This window comes from Pinus tabuliformis, chromosome X (assembly GCF_031772625.1).
Source record: "Pinus tabuliformis cultivar Carrire ecotype Pingquan chromosome X, CPIR1, whole genome shotgun sequence".
NCBI classification, from domain to species: Eukaryota; Viridiplantae; Streptophyta; class Pinopsida; order Pinales; family Pinaceae; genus Pinus; species Pinus tabuliformis.
In genome coordinates, this window is record NC_142308.1 from 1,043,039,924 (window position 1) to 1,043,049,574 (window position 9,651).

A 9,651-nucleotide genomic window follows, 5' to 3' on the forward strand; every position below is an offset into this window, starting at 1 on the left:
GGCGTCAAAATGCCTAGAACTCGCCATAGAATTCGAAGTTGAAAAAGGAGCAGTAGAGGCTGACTGCCTCGCTCTCCACCATCTCCAACCTCAGACACTTCCTCCTCCTCAGCTCATTTGACTACAATCTGCTATACAAATACTCGCAGTGGTAGAGGCCGCTCATGAGCTTCTCACCTCCAACTGACAAATTATGACTCTCCACCCATTGAAACTCCCTCTAGTCCACAGCAACCCCTCCGCTTAGCCTAGTTCACCTACTGCTGCTCCCTGAACCAACCCATCATCACCGCCACCATCTCCATTACCTTCCACGAGGAGCCAGCCACAGGAGGTGGACCCCCTGCCAATGAGGAACCAGCCAGGGTCGAGGGAAGAACTCATTATGCAGGGGCAAAGCAATACACTCCTCCGGACAAGAAAATTAAGGAAAAGAAGGACCATGACCATTAGGTAGAAGACACCATGGATCGTTACAGATGTTTCATCGTTGAGGAACATCCGGAGCAAAGGGAAGATAACATAGGAGCAACTCAGCAGGCAGAAGACGACATGGATGCATACAGGTGCTTCGTCATGGAGGAACACTCATTGTCATAGCATGACACTTGACCAGCCACACAACTTGGCACGTGTCTTCGAGTCTCAGGTTCCGGGAATTGTGATATCTGGTTTTTTTGGGGCTTTTTTGGAAAACTTGTTGTCATTTGGTTTCTCGGATTATTTTTTTTCTTTTGAAAAACTAGTTAGATATTGTGCTTAATTGCTGGTTCCCCCTACGTGGGCAGCAAGATAATATTTGCAACTTCATTTTTGAACTGGACTGGTTTCCCGTTATGGGCAGACACAGTCATGTTTTGCTGTTATATGCCTTAAACTATGGCGTGGACATGCAAAGGCCAAAGCCTCAGTGTACCACTATGTTTTAGTAATAGAATTTAGCATACTTTAGAAAAAAAAAACATGTGACACCTTAATATCAATCTTAAAGTTCTAACATCAATAGCTCCCATTACTTTACTAAACACATTATGGCACAACATTTTTCTTCAAATCATATACCATTAGTCTTTACTCCTTGTGTCCTACTTTAATCCTAGGCAGATAGCTCCTTACCCCTTAGGAAACAAGCCTTTTATGGCTCGCACACCTTCAATCATTGCAATGAACTCTGCAAGTTTTCGAGAGGATTATGATGCCAATAAAGCCAACAAGTTTGTACCAAAGTTATATGACAAGGGAATGACTCAGAGGCCAATCCATTTTTATTGATATTGATGAATATAAAACTCGAGTTGGGTGTTCCCCTCTAAGAACATGATTGAAACCTGGGTGGAAGGTGATCAGAATCCCATGGATCCAACACACAATAACCAGGTGATTATCTTAGGTCAGTGGAGTGTAGGATTGTGTTTGTTGTATTCTCTCAGGGGATTGAGGACTTATCAACTAATAAAAACGTTGAGTTGCATTGTCTCATTAGAATGGATTTTCTCATATTTCCTTTACACTTTTTTCCCTTCTCAGAGTAGTTTGCCTCACCCACTGGTAAATTCATTTTCCAAGAACCACCGTGAAAATTTAAGATACCATCCAAATAGGCATCATCTACATTGAGGTCAACCTCAACCTATCAAATACATTACACCTCCAAATACCTAATTCCAATGTCATAGGCTGAACAAACAAGTCAACCTGAATAATAAGATTAAGGATTTCCCACTATTTGGTGAAAATGATGAGGTTCAGTCTCAACCCCCTTTAGCTCAAGATGCCCCTAAAGAAAAAGAAGTATGTTGGACAACACTAGTAACTATTCACATCAAAAAGGTACAAGCCAAAACATCTACAGACCTAAAGGCAACAAAGCTCTGCCAACCAAGGGAGTAATATGACTAAAATGAAATAGTCCTTGGGCTCCACTACAAAGTAACAAGGAAGCCACCCTGAGCTCTTAATCCATAGGCCATCATAGCCTTCTCCTAGGCATACCTAATGACTTACTTCTTATTAGAACATTCAAAGGAAATCCTCTAAGTAGGAAATGCAAAGAAATGACTCTACAATTTTATGATCAAGCCCACTAACATGATCTCCAAAACTAGTTCAAGGCTCTGCAAGAAATACACAAGGAGGGCATGAGCATAGAGACCCTCGCTCAGAATTTTCGATGGAAGTAGTCTACTACAATGTTCAGAAACCCTAAAAGAAAATCATGATTAGATGGGTTCCAAACCTATTAGTTTTCTAGATACTATTTACTTGTGGGAAGTTATTAGGTTTGAGGCTACAAAATGTCCTGAGACATAACTGAAAAACTACTAATATTGCATGTTAGTCTTATGTTATAAAAGTTGGTGAACAACACAACCATCTTGACCAAACAACCAAACACTGGTGTTATGTTAGCCCTCTACTACTGAAATGACAAAAGACCAACTTAGAAACAAACCAAGTTGGCATGTAAAAGATATATTTAATGTTACAAGTGACAAACAGTTTGCATCCCCATTGTCTTTCCCAGTGCCCATCAGAATCTTTCTACATGCTCCTAATTTCTATATTTCCCAAAAGAGATTAATAAAGTCTTTGTTAGAAATTTAGAGAGAATACCTACAAACCACCAAAACTTCCCCTCTAGAGGTCTCAACCTACATTCCTTCAAGCAATTTTTACTATCTGAAATGATTTTATAATTTCACTGAAGCATCTTCATCTCCATTCAATCCCTGATTTGATATCTCCCTTTATCAAAATTGGCTACAAAACAAAGGTTGAGTCCATATGATCTCAGGACTGCCCCATATGATAATTATGGTCATTAAAGGTTGAGACCAACAGAACATGTGTCTCTTCTGTGGAGATCACAAGTTCAAAACTAGAGAGGGGTCGAGCATGTACATGATGAATGATTAATATTGGCCCACTGCAATGAGGCTCTAAGGGTTGGCATCCCCCTGGAGTGGGACCCTCATATGAGACTGTCTCCAAACATCTTGGCCCTTGCCAAGTCACAAGTTCCTGCTAATACTGGTTTGCAGGCTGTCAGTACTAGCTACACAATTTATTGTAAAAGAAAAAGAGAAGCACCAAGTGCACATATAGCTAATGTAATAAGTTATTTATTATTTAACCACTTCCATAACTAAGTGATAGCTGATGTGGATCAATAAAACTAATTAAGGTCCTCAACCTTAGGGCAACTAACAACACTATTTAACATTAGGAGACTCCTAACAAAACTTCATTGAGTGTTTCTAGTACCACTATAAACCACTTGAGATATAGAGAGATATGTTTTATCAAACAGGAAAACCTTACTATTTTATGAGGACAATCAACTATGTTGCATTGTTCCTTCACATGCTCTTTCTTCCCAGAAAAAGAAGGAAAGAAAGGTTAATAGAAACAAAAAATAGGATAGGCAAAGGGCAGTGCAAGACATCTTGCCCCACCTCTGTACATGCAAATCACCAGGCTCCAACCACTCCTGCAGAACTACCAGACACTATATTGATATGTGAATTTCAAGAAATAACCCTCCACATCAGGGAAGGAAAACATCAGATGGATGCAACTACCACGATAGAGCACAGATACTTACAAGTATATATTTTTAAATATTTGTTGTACATGATTCCTATCATATTGCAACTACTACACTTTAACTTAAGGCAGTTGTGTGCAGAACACACCCATATTTCACTTTTAAAATAATTGATTTTGAGAATCACATATTTTCTCCACACTACATTGGAGAAACTCAAAAATCCTTGCATAAAATTCTAAATACTACAGTGCAATGTTTAGTCAATGCCTCAGCTTCAGGGGTTGAGAAACTTGATAGAAAATTATGTTGGAGGAGTTGTTTTGGATAAAAAGTTGCACTCAAAGTTGTCCTGAAATTTATGATTTTCTTAAGGCTCCACTTGAGAAAGGCCAACAATATTGTGCATGTAGGAGAATAATAAGCATGGAGTAACATATGAACACAGTGGGTTTCTAACTCAAAATAAAAAACTAGCCCTGACTATGGTAAAATTTCTAGAATTTGCAGGTAATCTCAGCAAAAATCCATCGACTCATAGTCTGACAAGTTACATAAAAGTAAGTTGTGCCTATATTCCTCACTTTGGTGTAGAAAAACCATGTTGGAAATGTAACCTAGAGGTGAGATCAGAGAGTATACTACGATAATTTTACAAGAAAACACCCAAAACAATGATGCTATTAGGGTGCGCCTCACAATGAACCTTCACGGAAGCTACAACAACCAACTATGCTTGGGGGTTAATTCAAGATGTTCCAAGATAAACAAGCCTCCATCATGCCACATGAGCAGAATTCCAAACACGAGATTATCATTTCATGTAAGTCACCTCAAACCTGAAAGTTCCATTTCTTTCAAAACCAGTGATGAATGTTCATCGATAAAGTTAGAATACCTCTTGGATATAATTTTCATCCCCTTGTATTTAGGTGTTTCAACCTTTTGTGAAGCTTCCCACCTTTCTGCCAATCCATCACCTTCCAACATCCTAACCACTTCATACATCTTCGAACGATGACCAGGGTTAAACTGAGTACATAACAGTGCTACCTGCACCATCTCCTCAAGTTCAACTCTCATAATTGGGTTTAATATCCTTGTCTATCATGATGTCAAGCCTATTCTCCTAATGTAGTTTTTTAACCCAATCAAGCATCACTCCTTTCTGGTTTGCTGCCCAGCCAAAATCCAAAACCTTTTTCCTAATTATAAGTTCCAACAATAATATTCCAAAACCAAATACATCGGTCTTCTCCGAGGATTGGACTATTGAAAATTACTCAAGGGATATGTGCCCAACAGTACCCCTACCAGGTAAAGTCACATGTGAATCCCTCTGATCCAGAATTTTTGCCAATCCAAAGTCACCCACAACAGCTTCAAAATATTCATCCAGTAAGATGTTGGCTGCTTTTACATCACGCTGAATTATCTTGGGATCACACTACTCATGTAGGTATTGAAGTCCCCTAGCAGCTCCTAGGGATATCTTCTTCCTTGTAGCCCAACACAATGTAGGTTTTGCATTAATGGTATATCTCAATCGAGATGCAACACTTTTGTTCAACATGTATGGATAAACCAATAGTCTTTATGTGGATGTCATGCAAAATCCACGTAATCTCAAAAAATTCCTATGCATAGCCAAGCTTATCATCTCAACTTTTGTCAAAAATTAGACTTATCCTCCTGTTGCATTAACATCATTCAATATTTTTACGGCTACAAGATTTTCATCTTGTAGGAATCCCCTATACACATTCCCACCTCCTAAACTTATAATATTCTTGCTACTAAAATTATTGGCGGCAACCTGAAGCTCTTTGGAATGGAATCTCTCTAAATGTCCCAAGAAAGCTTCTGCATCATGCAGTTGACATTAAAAAAAAAAAAAAACAAACAAACTCGTTGATTGTGTCTCTGGGTCCACCAAAGTAAAATTCCAATTTCAAGGCCAATTGCACCCAGAAAACCAAGACTCGTGCCTACATCTAAAGGCATTGTGTTTTTTCTAGAAACTCCAGAAGGAGCTATAATAGTTGAAGTATGGGGGTTTACGCAGTGCATTATATTAGATATCATTTTGGGATTCAACTGCGTTAAGTAAGTCATTCACGTATGACCATTTCCATGAGAGGTAGTCGTAACTGACTAATTTCTCATGATTTTTGAATAGTTCACTTAGCACTCATTGCATCGGGTGATGCTCACAGGGGTGAAGAAGTGGGATTGAAACTAGTGAAATGAATCACATAGCATCAATCATCACTTCCGGGGCTTGCACCCGGTAACCAGGACTTCCCAGGAGGTCACCCATACCAGAACTCCTCTGGCTCAAGCACGCTTAACTGTGGAGTTTTCTCCATAATCAAGCCCACTTAGCTTGCTACCCCATTTGCAAAACCTTAGCAAGTATTGTGCCTCATGAACCATTCAAGTAGAGATCCCTTGACTCTTTTTGAATTGAAGTATGGGGGTTTACGCAGTACATTATACTAGATATCATTTTGGGATTCAACTGCGTTAAGTAAGTCATTCACGTATGACCATTTCCATGAGAGGTAGTCGTAACTGACTAATTTCTCATGATTTTTGAATAGTTCACTTAGCACTCATTGCATCGGGTGATGCTCACAGGGGTGAAGAAGTGGGATTGAAACTAGTGAAATGAATCACATAGCATCAATCATCACTTCCGGGGCTTGCACCCGGTAACCAAGACTTCCCAGGAGGTCACCCATCCCAGAACTCCTCTGGCTCAAGCGCGCTTAACTGTGGAGTTTTCTCCACAATCAAGCCCACTTAGCTTGCTACCCCATTTGCAAAACCTTAGCAAGTATTGTGCCTCATGAACCATTCAAGTAGAGATCCGTTGACTCTTTTTGAATTGAAGTATGGGGGTTTACGCAGTGCATTATATTAGATATCATTTTGGGATTCAACTGCGTTAAGTAAGTCATTCATGTATGACCATTTCCATGAGAGGTAGTCGTAACTGACTAATTTCTCATGATTTTTGAATAGTTCACTTAGCACTCACTGCATCGGGTGATGCTCACAGGGGTGAAGAAGTGGGATTGAAACTAGTGAAATGAATCACATAGCATCAATCATCACTTCCAGGGCTTGCACCCGGTAACCAGGACTTCCCAGGAGGTCACCCATCCCAGAACTCCTCTGGCTCAAGCGCGCTTAACTGTGGAGTTTTCTCCAAAATCAAGCCCACTTAGCTTGCTACCCCATTTGCAAAACCTTAGCAAGTATTGTGTCTCATGAACCATTCAAGTAGAGATCCTTTGACTCTTTTTGAATTGAAGTATGGGGGTTTACGCAGTGCATTATATTAGATATCATTTTGGGATTCAACTGCGTTAAGTAAGTCATTCACGTATGACCATTTCCATGAGAGGTAGTCGTAACTGACTAATTTCTCATGATTTTTGAATAGTTCACTTAGCACTCATTGCATCGGGTGATGCTCGCAGGGGTGACGAAGTGGGATTGAAACTAGTGAAATGAATCACATAGCATCAATCATCACTTCCGGGGCTTGCACCCGGTAACCAGGACTTCCCAGGAGGTCACCCATCCCAGAACTCCTCTAGCTCAAGCGCGCTTAACTGTGGAGTTTTCTCCACAATCAAGCCCACTTAGCTTGCTACCCCATTTGCAAAACCTTAGCAAGTATTGTGCCTCATGAACCATTCAAGTAGAGATCCCTTGACTCTTTTTGAATTGAAGTATGGGGGTTTATGCAGTGCATTATATTAGATATCATTTTGGGATTCAACTGCGTTAAGTAAGTCATTCACGTATGACCATTTCCATGAGAGGTAGTCGTAACTGACTAATTTCTCATGATTTTTGAATAGTTCACTTAGCACTCATTGAGCCAGAGGAGTTCTGGGATGGGTGACCTCCAGGGAAGTCCTGGTTACCGGGTGCAAGCCCCGGAAGTGATGATTGATGCTATGTGATTCATTTCACTAGTTTCAATCCCACTTCTTCACCCTTGTGAGCATCACCCGATGCAATGAGTGCTAAGTGAACTATTTAAAAATCATGAGAAATTAGTCAGTTACGACTACCTCTCATGGAAATGGTCATACGTGAATGACTTACTTAACGCAGTTGAATCCCAAAATGATATCTAATATAATGCACTGCATAAACCCCCATACTTCAATTCAAAAAGAGTCAAGGGATCTCTACTTGAATGGTTCATGAGGCACAATACTTGCTAAGGTTTTGAAAATGGGGTAGCAAGCTAAGTGGGCTTGATTGTGGAGAAAACTCCACAGTTGAGCGCGCTTGAGCCAGAGGAGTTCTGGGATGGGTGACCTCCTGGGAAGTCCTAGTTACCGGGTGCAAGCCCCGGAAGTGATGATTGATGCTATGTGATTCATTTCACTAGTTTCAATACCACTTCTTCACCCCTGTGAGCATCACCTGATGCAATGAGTGCTAAGTGAACTATTCAAAAATCATGAGAAATTAGTGAGTTACGACTACCTCTCATGGAAATCGTCATACGTGAATGACTTACTTAACGCAGTTGAATCCCAAAATGATACCTAATATAATGCACTGCGTAAACCCCCATACTTCAATTCAAAAAGAGTCAAGGGATCTCTACTTGAATGGTTCATGAGGCACAATACTTGCTAAGGTTTTGCAAATGGGGTAGCAAGCTAAGTGGGCTTGATTGTGGAGAAAACTCCACAGTTGAGCGCGCTTGAGCCAGAGGAGTTCTGGGATGGGTGACCTCCTGGGAAGTCCTGGTTACTGGGTGCAAGCCCCGGAAGTGATGATTGATGCTATGTGATTCATTTCACTAGTTTCAATCCCACTTCTTCACCCCTGTGAGCATCACCCAATGCAATGAGTGCTAAGTGAACTATTCAAAAATCATGAGAAATTAGTGAGTTACGACTACTTCTCATGGAAATGGTCATACGTGAATGACTTACTTAACGCAGTTGAATCCCAAAATGATATCTAATATAATGCACTGCGTAAACCCCCATACTTCAATTCAAAAAGAGTCGAGGGATCTCTACTTGAATGGTTCATGAGGCACAATACTTGCTAAGGTTTTGCAAATGGGGTAGCAAGCTAAGTGGGCTTGATTGTGGAGAAAACTCCATAGTTAAGCGCGCTTGAGCCAGAGGAGTTCTGGGATGGGTGACCTCCTGGGAAGTCCTGGTTACCGGGTGCAAGCCCCGGAAGTGATGATTGATGCTATGTGATTCATTTCACTAGTTTCAATCCCACTTCTTCACCCCTATGAGCATCACCCGATGCAATGAGTGCTAAGTGAACTATTCAAAAATCATGAGAAATTAGTCAGTTACGACTACCTCTCATGGAAATGGTCATACGTGAATGACTTACTTAACGCAATTAAATCCCAAAATGATATCTAATATAATGCACTGCATAAACCCCCATACTTCAATTCAAAAAGAGTCAAGGGATTTCAACTTGAATGGTTCATGAGGCACAATACTTGCTAAGGTTTTGCAAATGGGGTAGCAAGCTAAGTGGGCTTGATTGTGGAGAAAACTCCACAGTGAAGCGCTCTTGAGCCAGAGGAGTTCTGGGATGGGTGAACTCCTGGGAAGTCCTGGTTACCGGGTGCAAGCCCCGGAAGTGATGATTGATGCTATGTGATTCATTTCACTAGTTTCAATCCCACTTCTCCACCCCTGTGAGCATCACCCGATGCAATGAGTGCTAAGTGAACTATTCAAAAATCATGAGAAATTAGTCAGTTACGACTACCTCTCATGGAAATGGTCATACGTGAATGACTTACTTAACGCAGTTGAATCCCAAAATGATATCTAATATAATGCACTGCGTAAACCCCCATACTTCAATTCAGAAAGAGTCAAGGGATCTCTACTCGAATGGTTCATGAGGCACAATACTTGCTAAGGTTTTGAAAATGGGGTAGCAAGCTAAGTGGGCTTGATTGTGGAGAAAACTCCACAGTTAAGCGCGCTTGAGCCAGAGGAGTTCTAGGATGGGTGACCTCCTGGGAAGTCCTGGTTACCGGGTGCAAGCCCCGGAAGTGATGATTGATGCTATGTGATTCA

The 9,651-nt window shown here is 40.8% G+C and overlaps 1 pseudogene; it reads right to left on the minus strand.

The window, feature by feature from the left end:
• Positions 1-4,407: 4,407 nt before the first annotated feature.
• On the minus strand, positions 4,408-5,551 carry LOC149143356 (protein CLAVATA3 INSENSITIVE RECEPTOR KINASE 5 pseudogene; annotated as a pseudogene).
• Between the last annotated feature and the right edge of the window lie 4,100 nt (positions 5,552-9,651).